This window comes from Quercus lobata, chromosome 4 (assembly GCF_001633185.2).
Source record: "Quercus lobata isolate SW786 chromosome 4, ValleyOak3.0 Primary Assembly, whole genome shotgun sequence".
Lineage (NCBI taxonomy): Eukaryota > Viridiplantae > Streptophyta > Magnoliopsida > Fagales > Fagaceae > Quercus > Quercus lobata.
In genome coordinates, this window is record NC_044907.1 from 4,195,985 (window position 1) to 4,218,672 (window position 22,688).

Here is a 22,688-nt window from a genome sequence, read left to right on the forward strand (position 1 = left end):
TATTCATGGCTGAAAAGGCCAAATCCCATATTCATACAAAATTTGAAATCCAGATCCACTAAACCCAGCTTCTCCGAACCCAGATTCAACACAGATCGACCACGACTTCTTCAATGTCTCCGATCAGTGGTCTCGATATGAGTTTTGAGCTCTACGCCATACAAAAGAGATTGGTTGGTGAACCATTCCGTGGTCAGATTCCAAAAGCTAAAGGGATTGGGTGTTTTTTTTGGGCTCAGAGTCTGCGTTGCTATCTTCTTCTTCGATGACCCGTACACTTCCATGGCTATATGGGTTTGCTTTCTTCCATTACACTACAATGGCTTGACTTTGGGTTTGTTTGTGTTGAGTGATCAAAGTTGTAATATGGGCATTTTTAATATGCACTTGCAAACTGGCATAGTGGCATTTGGGCTTTGTAGTGGATTTGTGGTGTTGGACGATTTCGTTGTAGTAAATCTAGGTCTATGATTTTTGGACTAGATTAGTGTTTGGTTACCAAGAAATTGCAAGAAGGGAATTAAAAGGAAATTCTGCTTGGTTAGCAATTGTAAAAGGAAAAATAAAATTCTAATTGGTTAAAAAAATTGTAAGAATGTAAAGGTGGAAATAAAGAAAGGAAAGAAATTTGTACAATAAAAGAAAAGGTATTTTTAACGTGGTCTTGGCTTTTGTTTGCCAACTAAGCACTGAGTTGGCTGTTGAAATTAAGACACGCCAGTATTTCATTTAATTTCTTAATATTAGACCTGCCAACTATGTTAAAAGTTTGCCACATAGGCAATTTTCTTTAGTGATTTAACAGCAGGGATCAAATTGATTATAAGTTAAAAATTACAGGAACCAAATTGACTATTCTTAAAATGTAGGGACCAAGTTGATTGTAACCTCAAAATGTAGGGACCAAAATAGTATTTTTGCCTATATAATATTATAGGAGGAAAGAGTTAATTAATTCAACAGTATATTTATAATATTAAATTTTTTAATGCAATTTGGTCATTATAATTGTAAAGTTGTGATTTCCAACTAGCATCTGTTGGCTTTAATTCTGTGACAAATTTGATTATAATTTCTTCAATCATTTCTCTGTATTTATGTGAGTTTATTTGCAAGAAATAAGTGTGAGAGATTGGTGAAGAATCAAGTTTCAAAGATGGACCAATGCAGTTCGTGACTAGCTCGCAAGAGTAAATCGTGAAAGGCCACATGTAAAGCACATTACTAAAAGCTGAAAAGTCATGTCAGGCTGTCAAATTTGCAAGAAATGCCATCTTGCGAGGTACCCGCAAAACTCTCTATTTGGCAAAAAGAAAAAGTGTTTTACCAAATTCTTTACCCACACTATGTATACCCTCATTACCCACAAAATGTAAGGAGGAGTATTTTTCAGAGAGAAAACTCTAGCAAATACACTTGAGAATTAGATATTGTTATATCTACAATCATCTACACATTTTTTTTCTTGGTTTTCCTCTACTTCTACCTCTCTATCTCTACATCCTTGAAAGGTTCTTAGCTCAAACACTTACCACACCCAATCTAAGTGTTGAGTCAAGTTTTGGTGCTGTTGGGAAGTATTGGAAGAAGCCATTAAATAGCGGATGCAATCGGCTAAATTGCAAGATTCAAAAAACTAGTGAAGACAAGACTCCGAGAAGTCCGTTGGTAGCAAGAGCTTGGAGAGCTCAAGTACATAGGATAGACCAGGCTTGGAGTGTCTTTTGTTATTCGTATACTCCAACTTTATTTACTAATGGATCAATTTCGACTTGGAAGGTCACGAAGAGGTTTTTCGCCAAATTCTTCGGTTTCCTCTTTGATAACACGCCTTGGTGTTATCTTGTATTTACATCTCTTTTCCCTTACTCTTTAAGCTTACATTTATTGTTGCTTGCTTACTTATGGCTTAAAGAGTAGTGTTACTGATTTATTTTGCTTTATTTATGTAAGGTTGAATTTAATCAACCATTTTGTTGGCTTTATTCTGTGTCAATTTGCTTATAATTCAGCACTTAGAAACCCTGTATTTAGGTGAGAATCATGTAAGGGTAGTGTGTGAGAGAGTGTGAAGAAATGCTAAAAAATGTGCACTAAAGCAGAGACTCACGACTAGATCTCGTGGGTGGCTCGCGACTGGCAAGCTGCCAAATGATGCATACAAGTGAAGCATATAGAGCAGTTGAACCGTTATGCCAGCTATAGCACTACAGGACAAAAAGTCCAGACTGGCCATTCAATTAGCAAGCAGTTTGGATTCGCGAGTCAGTCAAGTCACGAGGCCAAGTCGCCAGTCCATTCTATTTTGGAAAAACTGACTCTTCACATTCCTTTCTCACTCTAGTATAAATACCCCTTATACCCACGAAATATTGAGAGCTTCCAGAGAGAATTTTGAGAGAGAAACCCTAGAGAAAAACCAAATTAACTCATCCACAATCTTTACATAGTGACTCTTCAAATTCCTCAACTCTCACCATCTCCATTGTTACATCCTTGAGAGGTTCATTAGCCAAATCTTGTTCTCACCATACCCATATTTGTGAGAAGGCTTTTTGGTACTTGGGAAGCAGTTAGGAAGGGACCAATTGATATTAGTTTATGCTATGGGCTATAGTGGAATCTGGTAAGCTATAGAAGATAAAGGTTTGGCGTAACCTCGTTAGAGTAGGAGCTTGGAGAGCTTAGGTACACTGGGTAGATTAGGTTTGGAGGGTCTTCTGCTGTTCATATATCCCAACTTGATTCTCTAGTGGATTATTGACCGCTTGAAGGGTAGCGGAGAGGTTTTACGCCGAGAATTTCTATTTCCTCTTCAATAACACATTGTTGTATTATCCTTGTGTTTGTATCTCTCTTCCTTTAATCTTTGCCATTTAATTTCTGCTGTAGATGTGATTTTATTTGGTTTATATTATGTTATCAATTTTGTTTTAGTTTATTTACATTTTCCACATGTACATTGTTTGTTGATAAGTTTGAATTGGTAATTTGTAATTTGGGGGTCTAAACAAGTATTAGTATTTCACACTAATTTGAGCTTTCAGTAACAATTATTATGTTTACTAAATAGTTTGAGCACACTCTTTACTTTATTTTGTGTATAGAATTTAGGAGGAAAAAAAAAAGGAGAGAGAGAGTAAACACATGATTAATTACACATGATTAATTCATGTTTATCACCTTCAGTTTTTCTCACCAATATCTAAAGTTAGCTAAAGAAATCTTTAGACAAAAACAGTTAAAAAATGATTAATTTTTATTATTATAAAGAAATGCTTTTATTTCTTTTTTAAAAATTATTATAAACAGTTAAAAACAGATCTTTTGTTTCTTTTATTTATTAAAACTTTTCTTCGAATATTTAAATAGTATCCTTTTTATTTATTTATTTTTTTTAATACACTCCCTTGCATCTTATTTCGAGGGTTTCACAATCATGGTGATCATACAATCCACGTATATATGAGTAACAATAATTTAAAGAGGCTGTAAATATTAGAGGATTTATTGGCAATCCTTATTAAATTTAAAGTCAACAAAAAAAAAGTATACTAGAATGACCACATGAAAAAAATGTGGAATTTCAAAATTATATGGCAAGATTAGAAGAAGTCAACAAATAATTAAAGTCTTTGATGATTTTATATATATATATATATATATGTGTGTGTGTAGACACATTCTTTTTTAGGAATTGTGGTTATTACTACTTTTAAGAGAATATAGGTTTCTAACCTATATTTAGAAAATGCCATTTTCCTATTTGTGTTTGATTTTTGTTACTTGAAAACTAGATTGTTTTGCCTAGGTATTTATAGATCCAAACTATTATTTTGATTTCCAAATTATATGTAAGAGTTTAATTTTGTTCTTAAACTATCAATAATGAAATTTATAGTATTTAAAATTTTGAAAAGGGTTTAGTGTTATCCATGCCTCTACTTTTCATCATAGTTACAAATTACACTGTGTGTGTAATAAGGAATTAGCAAAAATAATCAAGAGTGCATCGAATGATATTCTTACAAGAGTTATAAGGAATTAGCAAAAATTCAAAAACAAATGTTGATAGTGTTAAACTTAGGTATGAATTTTTCATATATATATATATATATATTATTGTGATTAATCTGAAGTGCAACCTTATTCATGCAATAAATTACATGCTAGATGGCTAGGACTACAAAAAAAAATAATAATAATAATAAATAAAATAAAATAAAATAAAATAAAAGGTCTATAGTGGCATTCATTAAACACCACTAGGTCCTAAAAACTCTGTAATGGCATTTTCTATGGTGGTGATTATAAATGCCACTTTTATACCATAATTATAGATCTATAATGGCATTGTTCATATCCTATAGTAGCATTTATAAAACATTGTAGGTCCATACCCTATAGTGACATTTTTAAAATGCTACTATAGACTTTTATATTTTTTTTTAAAAAAAAAAAATTGGCTATAGCAGCATTTCAAAATAACACTATAACCAACAACCACCACACACACACACGCACACAAAAAAAAAAATGATTACCAAAAATTTACACACACACACACACACACAAAAAAAAATGATTACCAAAAATAAATTTTTGGTAATCAAATTTTTTTTTTAATTTTTAAAATTTGAAAGCATTAATATTAATGCTTTAAAATTTTAATTAAATTAAGAAATTCAAAACAAAAAATTTATAAAAAAAAAAAACAAAAAAAAAAAAAAAAAAAAAAAAACAAAATACAAACACAAACCCAGAAAATTCAAAATCGAACACAACATGCTCCAAAATACAAGAACACAAACCCATAAATTTCATCTCCTTCAAAAAAGCCAACATAAATCCAACACCAAATCCATTTAAGGAACACAAAAAACACAAGTTCAAAAACACAAAAGCACAAGCTCAAGAACACAATCCCAGACTTAAACATAAGCACAATATCAGAAACACAATAGCACAAATCCAAGCACAGATCCACAAAATCATTGATATATAAACCCAAATCCTAATCAAGACATAGACACAAACATTGCTAGAATATCCAATTCATTCAAAATATTCTTCATTTCCATCATTTACTTACTAGTCAAATAGGAAAGAACCAAAAAAAAAAAAAAAACACTAGGTCTACTAATAAAAAAATAGAGAGAGAGAGAGAGAGAGAGAGAGAAGGGGAGGGGAAGGGGAAGGGTAAGGGGAGGGCTAATCGGCAAGGAAGCGGCGTGGATGGCAATGTGAGACATTCTTTCCTTGCCTATCCTCTTTTCTCAATGTCTCTCTATACACATTAAATAGTCATTTGCTTTGGTATAAATAATCTTTTATGTACGTTTTTAGACCCTTTAACGCAAGTTGTTTAATCTAGTTATTTAGCTAAGTGATTACTTAGATTAATTATTTGGTTCATGATTAACACAATAAAATCATATCATGTAAATAATGTGGAAATATAAAGAACACAACGATATGATAACCTAAGAAAACTTAACTGGTAAAAAACTTGGGGAGGATTTAACCTAGCTATCCTCAAAGTAAAAACAGATCCACTATAAAAAAAAATTGAAGTTTGTACAATAAGATTTAGACCAAAAATATCCTATTGCTACCTCGAGTAGAAAACTTACTACCACGACCACGTGACAACTCCGAGTCCATAGATTGCTTCTTTCTTTAATCCACTGTAACCACAAGTTCTCCTACTTGTGACTTTGAGACTCCATTCAAAGGTTTCAGATCTTCTTTAAAGTTCTGTGTAACAATTGAAGAGATCACCAAGTTCTTGACATGAATCTTGATTTTGATAACCCTAAGTATGTATGAAGGTAAACACCTCTAAATCTCACAAAAAATTCAACACACAACCATCAAAAGATCTCTAAAATGTAGTTAAGGTTTTTCCTTTTATACTTGGAGTAAAATATAAAACTTTACACGTCAAATAGGCTTAGGCTGAATTGGAAATTCTATAGAAAAATAAATATGCACGTAGTTCAATCGATCGAGTTTAATTTTCGACCGATCAAGCCTTGCAGATTAAGTCCAATAATTTTTGCAAACACTCGATTCCAATTTTACAAATAAACATATTTTGAGCAAGCCTAAACTTAGACTCTATGTTTTGATCATGGTTTGCTAACATAATACAAATTAAAATTCTAATATATTAGTTTCTAAAGTCTTAAAACCTAACACTTTAAATACTCAATAGAATCCAAATGCTTTTCTAACCTACCAAATCTTCTTCTTCTTCTCTTTTTTTTTTTTTATTATTTTTTTTTTTTTATGAAGTGTGGATTATCTCTTTGAAAGTAACTATATATATATATATAACAACAGCATCAAACAAGCTTTAATATTCCCAAAATTTGACATCCTTGTCTATCATTGCTAATTATTTATGGCATGCATATAATTCATTCTAGTGGGGAAGATGGGCCACCATTAATATTTCTTCTTCGCTATTAGACCAAAATGTGCAAGATGGTAAGTGTGGGTCTACCACAGTGTGACTTGGTGGTAAAATTTTTTATATTATTACATATGATGTTTGACAAGAATTTAGCAGTTTCAATGGTAGCACTTCCACAAATGTATTATACCCATAATGATAATCTTACCAGAACTCTCTCTAATACAAATGATATTATTTATTATCATCACTGGACGAGGAGTCCATAAATCCGCACCAAATATCCCTTTCTTTAGTTGGAAAGAAAAAAAAAGTGTTGGTCCACGTGTTTTATTTCGGACTTCTGGACTTCTGTTTTTGGATGTACTCATCATCAACATGTTTGAGAAAGAGCCAGATTATTTTTTCTAATCTCCGCCTCAAACTTGGCCCATGACCATGGCCTGATTTGATGGGTACTGGTAAAGATATATATGATAAGATATAGACCTGTAGCCAATAAACATGTGACAACTGACAAGGCCATGTACCATTCTTTAATGAAATACATTTATATCTTTCCAGTACGATTTCAAATTTTCATGATCTTGACGAATGTGTACTCGATTCCCAGAAATAATGTGCAACATTATTGGATATGGAAAATCGCTAGCAAACACTATTTGGATATAAGAATATGGGGCCTAGGGGATCCATTGTAACTATTCGTGATTGAAAAGGCAAAATTTTTTTTTTTTTTTTGAGAATCGAAAAGGCAAAATTTAACACTCCAAAACTGTACATTTTGCATTCCAAAAAAAAAAAAACTCTACATTTTTGGTAGCCTTCGTTCTTAATCAATGGAATATGACTAGTTTCACTTTTTTTAAATGCTGGGATTTTTTGTTTGCACCATGTAAAACTTTTAATTTTCTAATTCCTGCTTAAAATGCACATTGGGTTTTTGTTCCAAAAGATGAAGATGAGCTTGGACCAGTATTTGTGTAATTTCTTTTCCTCCTAAAAATATTCTGGAATATTTGGGAAAAGCAAAACAAAAGAAAGATATGACAATTAGGAACGCGTTTTACATTGTGGTTGATAATACATGTTGGATTCATGACATGATTTTCTACACATTTGCCCTACATGTTCCAACTATAAATAGATAAGATTACACAAATCTAGGATCAATGACACTTGTGGAGAGAAGACTCGAAAGGATTAACCCTATGTTTGGTTTGAGGGAAAGGAACGGAAAAGAAGAAAAAAAGAATAAAGGGAAAGGGAAAAATGTGGGCTCAAGTAATATGTTTTTCATCAAATTTGGCTCATTTTCTTTTTTCTCATGCTCTATCTAAACAATGGAAAAAACTTAATTTCTCTTTGTTTTCCTCCTCTTCCCCTCAAACAAAACATAATGTAAGTGAGTATTTCCCTAACTAATGAACTCTATCTTCTCTAACTATTAGAAATTTAGAACATGCTAATGTTAACCCAAGTTAATGCAAGCTCGAAACTTTCCAAATAATATTCATACCTAAAATTTCTAATCAATTAGTGGCATGATAATATATTTTTCTAATACTATATTATTCAAAGATATATAAAAGAGGCCAAGATATAGTTACATCGTGCATAATTCTTACTTGACAATACATTATTTAATTTTTTTTTAGATTAATATTTTGAAAATCCTATTTTTGGATCACATCTTATCTTTATGTTTTCAAGAAACTTCAAATTTCATTTTAATTGAATATTTTTTTATTTAACTCATAAACTCATATTTTAAATAGAAATTTAAAGTTTAAAAAAAGTTTAAATTTAAATATTTCATGTATGGGATGATTATTGATCTTTGATTTCTTGATATGTTGTAAAAATGTTAGGTGTAAGAAGATAATATAACCATAAGTAGAATATTTACCTCTCCAATTTTGTCAAAGTACTTGTTTCTCTAATGTTATAGCATAATGCAATTTTGCTGGACTTGTTTGTTGATTTCTTGAACTCAGATTGGATCTTTTCAATAGAAGTTGCTTCGACTCTTGTGGATATTAAACTAATATGTGAGAGTTTTGATAATAAAGCCTACTATCCTGAACTCACATAGCATCTTTAACATATAATTACTCTGCTCTAACTCTTAATAATTAAAAAAATAATTGTAAATAATTAGAATAATATAAAATAAACAATTAATATTGCTTTAATTTTATTAAAACTTTTGGGAATAGAGAATAGTAGGTTTTATATACTAGCATGAACAGGCAAAACTATATCTTGTAAGATAGTTTTTATTAAACCAAAAATTTATAATAGATTATCAATAAAAATAATGCAAGCATGCATAGTGTGTAGGATAAAATGGGTTGCTTTCTTTGAACATATTGGGTCCGTTTAGGATCTGCTTATTTTGCTAAAACTGAAAACTTTTTATTGAGAGTACTGTAGATGAAGGTAAAAGTTAGCTGAAATAGTATAATGAGACTTATGAATGGTACCAAAAGGTACAGTGGGGCCTATGAATAGTAGCAAAAATAAGCTGAATAGTAAAATAAACTAGTTTTTTAATTTGTAGCCAAACGCACACATTAAATAGAAATTTTTGTATAAATGGACTTATATTCATTGAACTCTCCCATACATGATTTTTTTTTTTTTTTAGAGACTCTCATACATGAAATTAGATTGCTTTAGAGCATTCCCATCAGCTCTCTCATTAAAAATGCCATTTTGACACTCCAAAATCCTACTTTATCATTTTAACACATCATTTTACAATATAGCATTTATCAGATGTTTTATTCTTCACTTCTATATATTAAAATAATATTTACAACATATTAAAATAATACATTAAACTCCTCTCCAGTTCCCATCATCATCATCATCAACAACGGCACAACCACCGCTGCCACAACAACAGCCACCAATAGCCACTGCCGCAACAACACCGACAGCCACCACTAGCAAAAACCCACCTCCACCAACACCACCTTATTTATAAAAAAAAAAAAAAAAAAAAAAAAAAAAAAAAAAAACTCCACAACAATCCAAAAAATTACCACCACAATCAACCCACAACCACTACAATTACTCACCAATATCAAATCAGCCCAAATTGCAACCAAAAAAAAAAAAACCCACAACCAGAGAGAGGCAGAGTGAAAGGGGAACAGAGGGGAGAAGGAAGAGAGATCTACAACCATCGCCCACCATAACCAAAATCCAAAATCAACCCACAACTGTCGCCACCCACCAATATCAGCCCATCACAACCCATGAAAATCAACCCACAATCACTCGGTGCCGAATCCACCATCAAATCATAACAAAACAAAACAAAACAAAACAAAACAAAACCAAAAAAAAAAAAAAAGAAACCACTGCCACAAAGATCGGCATGGCTTGAAGCTCCGGCCATGGGTTGCTGTGGATGTGGTGGGTTGGCTTGTGGCGGTTGGGATGGGTCGGTGTGCCTGTGTTGGTGGTCGGGTTCGTGGGTCATGGCTAGGTGGCGGCTTGGTGAGGTCTACTACTTGGTGAGATCGACGGCGGCTTGATGAGGACGGCGGTGTGCTCTAGAGAAAGGAACAAAGGAGAAGCTGAGAGTGAGAATGAGTGAGGAAGAGAGACTCAGGCAGATGGGAGAGAGAAAAGTAAGACTTAAAAAAAGATTAAAGTGATGAGAGAGGAGAGAGAAAAGATAATAAAAAAATAATAAAATTTATAGAATTGTTGTCCGTACGCTTCTATTTTTGAGACGTTACTGTTCACTCGTGCCAAATTTTTTGGCATTTAGAACACCTCATGAGAGTGGTTTTTTAGTGTTTGGTGTGTCAAATGCCAAATATTTGGCATTTGACACACCTGACGAGAGTGCTCTTAGGAAATATATGAAATTTGGTTTATAAAGATTTTTTAATTTTTTTTATCAACTAAGAAACTTCTTGAACCATTGGGTCGAGTTTTTAGGCCCATATCCATAGATTGTCTCCCCTTCAGCAATAAGGGTACGTTTGGTACACTGTAATGATTATTACATGGGAATAAGAATAAATATTACAGTGAATACATTAAAGTTGGAATATAATAAGTATTACTATTCATTAGTTTGGTGACCATTTAGGAATAGAATCCTGAATATGCATCCACAATTTAGTAGAGTATAAAAAGAAGGTGTAATTAAATCATTTTTAAGTCAAATTTCCTAAAATACACTTTTTTAGGGTGTTCAAAATAGAGCTAATAATTAATAACAAGAAAATTTTATTTTCTTTCCTTTTGAAGATGTGACAATTAATGACTTTTTAGGAAATTTTTTTAAAAAGTTATTACATAAACTGAAATAATAGATATTCAGTACTTTTGATAAGGAATAGTTATTCCTCATTTTGAAAAATAGCTATTCATAAAGAATAATCATTTATTGTAATAAAAATATAACCAAATAACTAAATAGTTATGTCACAAGAATTTCTATTACATTACAGTATTTATTAGAGTTTACCAAATGTAGTTTAGAAGTGCAAGTATCACACATTTATTAGAGAACAACTCTCAATTTTTTTGCCGCACTACATTGGGCCCTAGCCCAATCGTGCTTAAGGGACAACGTTACAAAACTTTGAGACTCCAAACCCAATGGATTTAATTGACAACACCAAATAACATTGGGCCCCCAAGCCCAATGAATATATGCATGAATTAAACATGTTCTTATTCCAACTCTGGACAAGAAAGGTCAGGTTTTTGTGGCATTGTAAATCTAGAGGCAATGCACAGAGCTGGTATACGAAAAATGTTTTTCATATTTCATTCATTGAAACTTTGGATAAAACCTTTGGTCATGTTCTTCTTATTCCCCTACGTAAATATTTTTGCAGGGAAATACTAGGGTGTGGTTAAATTTTATGTTAAATTGCAAACTATATTCCTGAAATTTGGAGATGTTTGGGTTATATATACACTATGAAATTTTAGAATTTGAATTTTAGCATCTAAAGTTTTGTTCAGTTTGTATCAACCGTCATTCCATTTATATTTTTCCATAAAATGCTATATAAACTTATTAGTCATGTTTAATTTGCCCAATAAAATGATGTTGTATCATTTTTATAACCTAAAAAGTTTAAATAATTAAATAATTAAAAATGACATGCATGAATCGACGTGCACAAATATACGAGAGAACATTCTATAATTGGCTCAAATTTTATCGAATTCCAAAAAGTAAAACACAAATTTAAGTGTTTCTACACAAAAACTATAGTTGGCACAGACAAGTTTTTCATTCATGAACTTATAGAAATGATCATATTCACTAACCTTGTATTTAATACATAATTCTCTAACACGAAATGAATTATTTAGACTACAAATAAATGAAAATTAATAATTACGTATTTCATAACTTCATCTACAAACTTAGACAATTCATTCTCAAAGCATATATATATATAAAAGAAGGGGAAGTCTCCCCCACGCAATTACTACATCAACAGTTCACATGAGACACAAAAGTAGATAGGATGAAACAAACACGTACTTCAGCATGTGAAATTGGTCTGCCACCTCAAGTGCTGGTGTTCCAAACATATCTATAATGAGAGCCGTCGGGTTAGGCTGCTTCAGGGCAGAGATGGAAGATCGCGTGGTTGGGATTACTTCATGCATTACAAGATTGAGTCTTGTGAAGATACAAGCATCAATATTGTTACTGGTTATTACTAGTGGTAGTTCAACGATGTCTTCGTTTTTGCATTTCCGAGCCTTGGCTGATTGGAAAAGTTAGGATTGGCCGGTGGCAACATTGACAGGAATGAGATTCCACGACAACAAAGGTGGTGACATGCAAGTTGTGATTGGAAGCATGGTGGTTGCCGAGCTCAGGGACTCAGAGTTTAAGATCTCCATATATTTGAAACCTACTATTACTTTAACTAAAAAGTATTTTGTCTTCAAATTTTTTGGTTTGGTTTTGAATTCTCATTTCTCAATAGACTTAATCTACTTGGAGTAGATTTGTTTAACTAGGCTAAAATAGTGTTTTTTTTTTTTAATGAAGTTTGTATGAAATTCATTTTTCATTCCTAATAAAAAAAAAATTCCTGAAAATGTTACAATTTTTTCTTAAGAATATTTTTTGATAATTTAGGGGCTAAAGTAGTAAGGACAAACTAATAACTTTTTCAATGATTTAAAGATGAAAAATAAATAAATAAATAAGTTGAACAACAGAAAATGTAACGTTTTCAATAGTTGAGGAATGAATTTTTTTAAAAGAAAAAATTTATAATGAAAGTGAAAATTAATGCACGCGTTAATACAAAAACTATATTATTGTAACCTACATTTACAAGAAAGTGGTTAAAATTTACAGTGTGATATTTTCCTTAAACTTAGTCTTTTTTTTTCCAAACTTAAAATATAAGCTTAGAATTAACTGTAAACAAAATACACCTACGAAAAACTAACTAATGAAGTACATGGAAATAGGAAATGAATTAATGTATTAATTGCAAGTAATGCTGCATTTTTTTTTTTTTTGGTTTTTTTGGCTAAATAATGAACAAATTTTGAAATGTGTTAGGACACCCTCATGACCATCCCAACTAGTGTTCACTAGCTAAGAGCGATCATCTCTATGCCTTATTACGGTGCTTGAAAGAGCCGCAATAGGTCTAGAAATATAATATAATATATATATGTATGTATGTATATAATTCTGTTCTTTTTTTTTTTTTTTGAAAAATACTTATTACGTCAATTGGAAAGTGCCGCAATAGGTTCAACCCAAAAAAATGGAAGGCACAAAAATTGATATGTTGTTGTTAAAACTAAAACTAGGGATGTATTTGATGTTGGTACTAGTCCCCAACATTCCTTACAATATAAGTACTAACAATGTACATGATGATGTGAATGACAACCTTAATTGGGCTTAAGATCGATACCTCGATCATTAGTGACAAAGATGTTCATGAACCCCACTTAGACAAAAATGAGTTTATTGATAATGAGTCAAACGATGAGGAATACGATGAATATGAGTACATTAATGATGAGTAGTTTAACTTGCTTTTAGTATTTTTTTGTGTAAGTACATTATGGTTATTAACGAACTAGTAAATTGTTAGTAGTATATGTACCTTTCTATGGTGTTCAAACTTTGGCATCTTGCATATGGTATTCTTTAATGTTATTTCTTTAATATGTCATGAGTATTACTTGCTAGAAATAGCGACAAATGACTACATGGTATACGTTGTTACTTGTTTGACAATAGCCTTCTTACTTCCTTTGTATGCAATTTTGGTCTATAATTATTATTATGTTTTTGTTGTTAAAGTCTTGCACGCAGGAATGCCTAAAAAACACCTTCTGGCAGTACTGGAAGTTGGGCAAGGCTCTTCTCAATCACTAGGGAGTCAATACCAAGAAACACAATAATAGGGAGGAAGAAAGACCACAACCCGAGACAAGTGACGATGATACACAACCACCAGGTAGTTACATGTTTTCAATTTCATCCTTTGACAGTGTTTACTACTAGTTGTGAACTTTGTAAATTAGTTCGTAATGGTGGTTCACTAGATACAGATGATGCCCAAGCAGCCCTTGCTGATAATAGGCATAAAACTCATGGGCCTACGCATTATCAAGATATATGGAATCTTGCACCAGGAGTAAAAATGTTGTTGGAGTAAAACAACCCAAGCCAACCGAGGGGAGAACGGGATTAAATGGTCAAGGTGGTTGGGTACGATCTCGAAAATTTACTATCTGTGCCCACTTGTGCCTCCTCATTGGATGAGCATGCCACAACAATATAGACAAGAGTGTTGGGTGGCGATTGAGGTAATAGCAACGACAACTTTTGCATGTTCTTGTACTAATTCTTATTATAAGTTTAAAAAACTCTTTTAATCACCTTAAGAAAGATGAAGAAAATTTAGCAGTAGGCCCCCACATGAAATTTCCGAAGTAAAATTTTGAGAAATTTCCACCTGAAAATTCATCATTTGTGTATAACTTAGTTAGAGATACATAACAAAATCTCATAAATAAATGAGAAACTAACATTTTAGCAGGGACATTTTTAGAAAAATAAAAATAGAAAAAGGAAATGGTAGTAAGAAGTCATGACATAGATAAATAAGATTAAAAAATATAAAAGATTAGATAAAAGAGAAAGAAAAGTATATAACTCTAAGTTGTTGACAAACAAGAATATATTTCTTGCTTGCTTGTGTTTTTGTTCTTTCTTTATTTCCTTTTTTTTTTTTAAGTTGGAGAAGGAATTTATTTTTTGATACGTCCATACCTCTTAAACAATGAGGCCCAAATCCAATTTTAATTCAAAATCTAAACTTCTTTACTTGCTTCTTAGACACAAAATCAAACACCTCATGTGGAAATGCTGCTCTCACTCACGCCCAAATTCTATACACACTCCTCCTTCGTAAACATTTGATCCACGCAAAAGAAGCCTTCAATCTTTTATTAAATTAAAAACATCAGTGTTTCACATCAAAATTGAGCAATAAAAAAAAAATTCTACAAAACTGAAAAGGCAGCAATTCTCAGTTTCTCACGCCTATATTCTTTCTTTATTGAGTCACATTTTTCTTTTTCTCTAAATTGGATGTTAATTTTATGAGATTAAATTAAAGGTGTGATTTATGCCAGTTAATCTGACCGGACACGTCAGTAAATAATAAAAAAACATTTTTTCTCTCCCTCTCTCCTCTTTCCATCTCCCTCACTTTTCCAGAAACATTGAAAGCTTGAAACAACGGGCGAAAATGGGTAATTACCCATAAAACCCAAACTATATAATTAGTAGGGTCAGTTTAGAAACTATATAAATTTTTAGCAACTCGAGCCTTAGAGGCTCGATTTTGGGCCCCTAAATCGAGCCTCTAAGGCTCGGTTTAGGTTGTTTCATGTGGCAAAAATCCACACGGCGTCTACATGGAACTCGAGTCTCAGAAACTCGAGTTCCACGTAGATGCCACGTGTTAAACTCGAGTCTCTGAGACTCGGTTTACTTAAAGTGAAACCGAGTCTCAGAAACTCAAGTTTCAAATAAGGCATTTTCAAAAATAACGCCTCACTCACCTCACACAAATCACTCTCCACTGTCACTCACCCTCACCCTCTCTCTCACACAGAGCAAACGCTTAAGGTGACGCTCTCACTCACTGTCTCACCCTCTCACACACTGATCCATCACTCACTTTCTCCACTCACGCTCTCACTCACCTGCTTCTCCATCTCATTGTTCTCTCAGTCAGTCTCACTCTCAGTCTCACTCAGCCTTCGCCAAAAGCTTCGATCAAGCCACAGCAAGCTTTGAGTCTACGCGGTCTCTCAAAACTAAAGAAAAAGGTGAGTTGCTTTGTACCCACTGTTGATTGTTTGGTTGCCGAGAAACATGCATGAAAAATTAAAGAAAGTCATCAGTCACGAATTTGTTTTCTATTTTGGTTTATGTATTGAATTTGTAATAAAACTGTTAAACCTGCTAAAAAAGAGCGAAACTTTATTGTGTTTTGAGATTGAATTGGTTTGTGGGTTTGAATTTTTTTTTTTTTTTTGTTTTGTTTTGTTTTGTTTTGTGCTTTGTTCTGTTCGTGGGTTGATGTGTTGATATGAGGGAAATTTCATACTCAAATCTTGAACTAATTTTCAATGAAATAGTTTTCACGGTAAAATTCATTATATATAGATGGAGAAAAAGCTATGAACAAAAAATCATCAACTTGTCATATTTTGATAGACTCAGCATCTTTTAACAGCTTTCGAACTATATGCCTAAGTTTTTAAATATATTTATATATATATATATATATTTATATTTAGCCTATTTATACAACTATATAATTAAATATTTAAATATTTATATAAATATATTTATATTTAGCCTATTTATACAACTATATAATTAAATATTTAAATATTTATATAAATATATTTATATTTAGCCTATTTATAGAACTATATAATTAATGTGGGGATCATTCGGTCGATAGGCCCATAGGATTCAGAATTGGTTGAGGATTGTTGGGCCAGTGGCCCATCCGAGGTCGTGCACCCGTCCGAGGACGCCATCCTCCTCGGCAGTATGCGTCCGAGGACGATCGCGTCCGAAGACGATCAGGACGTGGTATCACCACGATCAGACCTCAGAAGTAGGTCATCTCAAGGGGTAGAGTAGCCGACTAAAGATGAAAGAGATAAGGCCAACAAATATCTGAAACTATAGCTGCCTCCGCATTAATGACCTCTCAACCAACTCTCTGGCCGCATTAATGTGGAGGTGATACCTGAGCAGCAGGAAAGCAGCCTTACAGCTGCCCATAGGAAGTTCCAGGAGGCGCCAGATGGGACAGAAAGAAATCCCCCGGGCACAATCTACACGTGTTCGGTGAAGATGGATCGCGAAGGGGAGTATATAAACTAAAAGAGGAACATGAAGAAGGGGATCGAGAAAAAAAGGAGAACACACATAAAACTGAAGAGAAAGAAGGAAGAAGAGAGGGAGAGAGAGTAACACTAGGGATTTAAGAAAAGACGTTGATTATACCAACAAAAGAGAAGGAAAACATGGTATGGGCTTGAAAGAAAATTTTGGAGGTAGATACCACCGTTAATCTAGCTCTTTACACCCACGCTCTACAAATCATATTGTCTGGGCCTTTTACGTACGAACCCAATACTGTTTAGGTTCGTCACCAAATCGTGTCCTTACAATTAAATATTTATATATTTATATAAGTATTTATATATATAGTTGTATAAATATATAAATATAAATATATTTATATAAATATTTAATTATTTAATTATATAGTTTTATAAATATATAAATAAAAATATGTATATATAAATATTTAATTATATAGTTGTATAAATATAAATATAAATATATATACGTATTTTTTATAAGGAAACAAATATACATATTTTAATACAAACAAATATCTTATCAGGAAACAAATATTTTATTAGGAAATGGCATGACAAATTCAATGCAAGCAACACTTTTTAAAGCAGCTATATACACTAAACAACTAATTAGAGAGTGAGGAGACCCTTACTTGACATAATGATGTGCAAATGTATTGCTGAGATTGTATGAGAGTGAGAGGAGAAATGTTTTGCTGCTAAATATGTATGAGAGTTTGAGTTTCTATGAGAGTTCTTAAGAGAGGTTATGTGATTGAAGTTGCTGAAGATGTGAGAGTTGTTGAGGTTTTGTGATTCAAGTTGTTGAAGGTGTGAGAGTTGTGTTTAGTCAAAATATTCTCTGCATCTGAGAGAAGTTTTTGGTGCTTGTGTTAGTCTAATATATTTTCTGAATATGTCTCAAAACAGACAAAGCTTCTTCAGCAACGTACTCAATTAATAGTGTACAAGCACAAGCAACAAAGACGGTTGACATGACCAAACAAGCAACGTACTTAGCTAATATATATAGACTAGCATAGAGCACAAAGCAACAAAGACAGCTTGACATAACCAGACAACCAAACTTAATCAGTGTAGGTTGAATAGTGCTTTGAAACTCGAGTCTTTAAGACTCGGTTTCACTTTTAGTAAACCGAGTCTCAGAGACTCGAGTTTAAAAAATAACCCACCCACGGAGTTAAGTTGTCTTAAAACTCGAGTCTTTGAGGCTCGATTTCACTTTAAGTAAACCGAGTCTCAGAGACTCGAGTTTAACACGTGGAACTCGAGTCTTAGAAACTCAAGTTCCACGTAGACACCACCTGAATTTTTTGCCACATCAAATTATGTAAAAGTACATAAACCGAGCGTCAAAGGCTCAATTTAGAGGCCCAAAATCGAGTCTCTGAGGCTCGAGTTGCTAGAATTCCAATATGTTTCCAAACCAGACCAACTAACTGAATAGTTAGATTTTTATGGGTAATTACCCATTTTCGCCAACAACGTTGAAGGAGCCCCAGCCTCTCCTCTTCATATCTCCCTCTCTTATGCAAAATCCTCTGAAAGCCTGCAAATTTTATATAAAAATCCCAGCAAAGGAGCTGTTAACGTACCCAAACCATCCATCAATGGAACTCACAAAAAAAATACAGTGAGAAACCCATGCCACAAACTCAGATCCACCCAAAAAAAAAAATCAACTCAGCAGTTTCTACATTCTTTTCATTTGGCCCCTTTAATACCTTTTGGCCTAAAAAAAAGCAAATGAGAAAAAACCAATTGGCTTATTTACAACCCCGTTAATCCCCAAGCCAAAATTACCAAATCAATTTTCACAAAAGAGCCATTAAAAGAACAAATGGGTCTCTGCTCTTTCTTTCTTTCTATCTACATATGACTAAATGCACAGATCTGTGGCGTTAAACCCTCATTGTTTTAAGATAAAACCAGGTTTTTTGAAGTGGGTTTCATTTATTTCCTCAACCCATTTTAGGAAAATTAAGGCTTTTGCATTTGTTTACTGCTGATTTGGTTCTAGTGTGTGTTTTTCTTGTTCCAATCAGAAAGAGCAAATGGGTCTCTGTAAGAAAGTTTCTTGCTTTTTGTTAATGGATGGGTCTGTGGATCTATGGATTTGAAGAAACCTCATTTTTTAAAGCTTAAAACTTGTTTTGGTGAAGTAGGCTTTTATAAATTTTTGTGAATATTAATTGGCATTGGAGAGAGAAAAATCAAGGCTTGCTTTGTTGAAGGAGAGAATGATTCAGTTGTTCTTGGTTTTGTTTGCTGAGGGTGTTTTGGCATTTCTTCTATTGGTCAAGATTGGGCCTTTGAGAGAGCTTGCGATAAAGAATTTGGATCCGCTGAAGACTGGAAAAGGTCCTGCCACTGCGAAAACTATAGCTGGTACCATGTCTGTGATTCTACTATCAAGCCTTATGAGCATTGTTAAGATCCATAACAGGGGTGCAAAGCTTGGAACCATGTCACCCATGGATCAGGTTCTATGGAGGACCCATTTGCTTGAGGCTTCACTCATGGGTATGTCTTCTATTTTTTCCTTCTGTGATTTCTTGTTTGTTTATTTCACTGCTTGTTTATTTCTTGTTTGTATGTCTTCTACTTGAAGTAAAATTGCTAGTTGAAACTGCTGGGTTGATTTTTTTTTTTTTTGGGTGGATCTGAGTTTGTGGCATGGGTTTCTCACTGTATTTTTTTGTGAGTTCCATTAATGGTTGGTTTGGGTGCGTGAACAGCTCCTTTGCTGGGATTTTTTTATAAAATTTGCATGATTTCAGAGGATTTTGCAGAAGAGAGGGAGAAATGAAGAAAAGAGAGGCTGTGACTCCTTCAACGTTGTTTCCCGCCTTCAATGTTTCTGGAAAAGTGAGGGAAATGGGAAAGAGGAGAGAGGGAGAGAAAAAATGTTTTTTTTTTTTTTGCCGACGTGTCAAGTCAGGACCCTATTTAATCTCTAATTTTATTTGTGACTCACGTTCACTTGCCACATTTGCGGTAAAGAAGGCAACGGTGCTCACAATGTGTGGGTTCCGTGCGGTCGGTACACACATTGACTCACGTTTCCAAGTTTGCTTAATAGCTTGGGCCTGTTTTTGAGCCCATGAAAGAAAGTAAGTCCATATTCCATTACTATATAAGCAGCGTTTTAGGTCAAAGTGTTTTTTAATTTTTGTTGAGAGAAAGGAAGCGGCGGCAGCCTAAGATGTGGAGAAATGTGTCTGCATCTTTACCCACCAGATCTGTGTATGTTCCAACTTGTTCTCTCCCCTTTTGTGTAATGGTTTCATTTCATGTTCGTACTTGTTCTGTTAGTACTACTTGTGCAACTTTTGCTATTGCTAGTAGTTATAATTTCGAAAACCCAGATCAGTTCATGAATTATGTGAGAATTCGATGCAGGGACTTTGATCATGGTTTAGATCCGTTTGATAAACTGCTTCTTATGAACCTTTTGTCTGCAATTATAGATTTCATTAGTTTATATTTTGCAATTGCAACAATAAAGTATTATTCGACCGTGATTACTTTGTATAAGGATTTGAATCTAATCCGTTGACGCCCCATCATGAAATGCACGCAAGGCCTGATGAAAGGGTTCTGCGGGAGGTCAACAGGATTGGGAGATGCAGGATGCTTGTAGGATGCTCTAAATCAGGAGCAGGCTGATGAAGATGGCTTATACTAAATTAAAGAAAAAATACTGATGGGTCTTTGATATTTAGGGGCATTGCTTCTGTCATTTGAAAATTGACTAGTTGTTATTTTTTTTCTTGGTTAAAATTATGTCGGTCTATTATTATAAGTTAACAGTTGTTGGAAGCAAGCTGACAAAAAGAAGAATGAGAATGGATGGGTTTGCATAGAAGAAATTATTGTGCTAGTTGATGATAATTGTTTATAAAATTGTAAAATTATAAAAGTGTTCATTTCTTTTTTTTCTAGTTTCATGATGTGTTCATCAGTGGATATTGTGAGGTATATTTATTCCAAATATTGCATGCTTGTGTTTCAATGTAAACGGGAGGTTACACATTTCAAAAATTGGAAAATATTAAGTTAGATCTCAATATTTTAATCTATAATATCCTTGTAGATAGAATGTGCAAAGCACTAGGAAACTTGAAACTACAGGTAACTATTCTCTACCTTACGAAGTGGAGTAGGACTAGCTGACTAGTAAATGAAGTAGGCCAGACATTGTAGAAAATGGATGAAAATGGTTGCTTAGTTGATTGCTTGATACATAACATGAAAATCTAAAAAATATATTAGAACAACAAGACAAAATGGACAACGAAACTTTAGTGGAAAACTTGTTTGATGACTGCGGAAATAAAAAATTTGAGGAATCTCCTCAAAAGCTTTTGTGTAGGCTATCTTAATATAAATAATTTTTATCTTCATTACTGATTACTCCCTCTTTCCATTTCGTTGGACAAGGTTACAATTTTCATCTTTGTACCTTATTCTCCTTTGTTGTTGCATTGAAAACCAGCTTATATTGTTTGTCTCCCAAACTAAAATTTCTAAAACCTTAACTATTACATCTTAATTGCTTTTACTTAATATTTAAATCAACTCAACTAAACATTAATCCCAATTAAATTTGGGTTGGCCATGAATTCTTATCAACTAATAATTAAGATATTCAATAGAATCTTACTAGCTACGCCGTTACCCCCAAGCTGGTAAAAGAGACACTGGTGACTATTCCCATTATTTAACTAGACAATCTTCCAGGTAGACCCAAAACTTCTGAATTAATAGTCAAATTTTGTTATAGATGGAAGGTTGATTAACACCAATGCCTGCTTTATAGAACCATTGACATGTATCTCAATAATGTATGGAATTTTGAAGTTGGTTTAAAAGAAAAAATAAATGATGGAAGTCATGATTGATGGGCTTGCATAGCTATTGAGTCTTATATGTGCTATGTTTGTGACTGTTTAGCCCAGAGAGTAAGAGATATGGAAGGGGTAAAGTGGATTGAAAACTTGGTGAGGTAGCCCATGTATTAGAGTGGCCACCCTTAATTTGTAATATCTTAACACAAATGTCCACAATCCCAAACCCCTACCATCCTTCAGATAGTGATATGCTCAGTGTGTTGTTGAGTACCCCTCCTAGCCAAGCCTAAACTAGGCCTGAAAGTTCAATATCTAGAAGCTTGGGCTCTGGATCTTTGGCTGGGAATGGGTTACACCTTATAAACCTTAGGAGACAAAGTAACTCCTTTAGGGATAAGCATACATTACTTAAAAAAAAGAAAAAAGAAAAAAGAAAAAAAGCATTTTCTGTTATACTGCATCTCCATAGACCATCTAGTGGTTAATAAATAAAGTTCCCAAAAATAGATTGGTTCCAAATTTTTTTGATTCAAGATGTTTGAGTTCCTTTTTTTTTTGAGTTTTTTTTATCAAACAAAACTAACTCCACATCTTGTGCTATCACCTGACAAATAAAATCATTTGCAATTTCAAAAGTGGGTCTTGAGAACCAAGGGAAACAACTAAATTTGATTCATTTGAAACTGAGAGAGGTCCAGGTCTTCACCTTCATCTTAGTTCATAAGATAGAGGACTATAACACTAAGATTGACCTATATTATTGCCCTTTGGACCTCATGCCCTATAGCATTGGAAAAATTATTAAGTCCACCAAAAGGACCACTAACGTAATCCTTCCTGACCTCTTAACTAATAAAATGATGTTATATATGCAAATGTGACATCACATGATAATTTTTAATTTTTTATTTCTTGTGCTGATTAGGAAGCCCACTCACGCATTTGCATAGATGGAATAG

At 33.2% G+C, this 22,688-nt stretch overlaps 1 long non-coding RNA gene across 1 annotated transcript; it reads left to right on the forward strand.

Annotated features, from left to right (window-relative positions):
* Window positions 1-19,405: 19,405 nt before the first annotated feature.
* Window positions 19,406-20,820, forward strand: LOC115987954. The gene is made up of 2 exons (XR_004091270.1): window positions 19,406-20,122; window positions 20,461-20,820. It is a non-coding gene; the product is annotated as an uncharacterized LOC115987954 (long non-coding RNA).
* The last annotated feature ends 1,868 nt before the right edge of the window (window positions 20,821-22,688 follow it).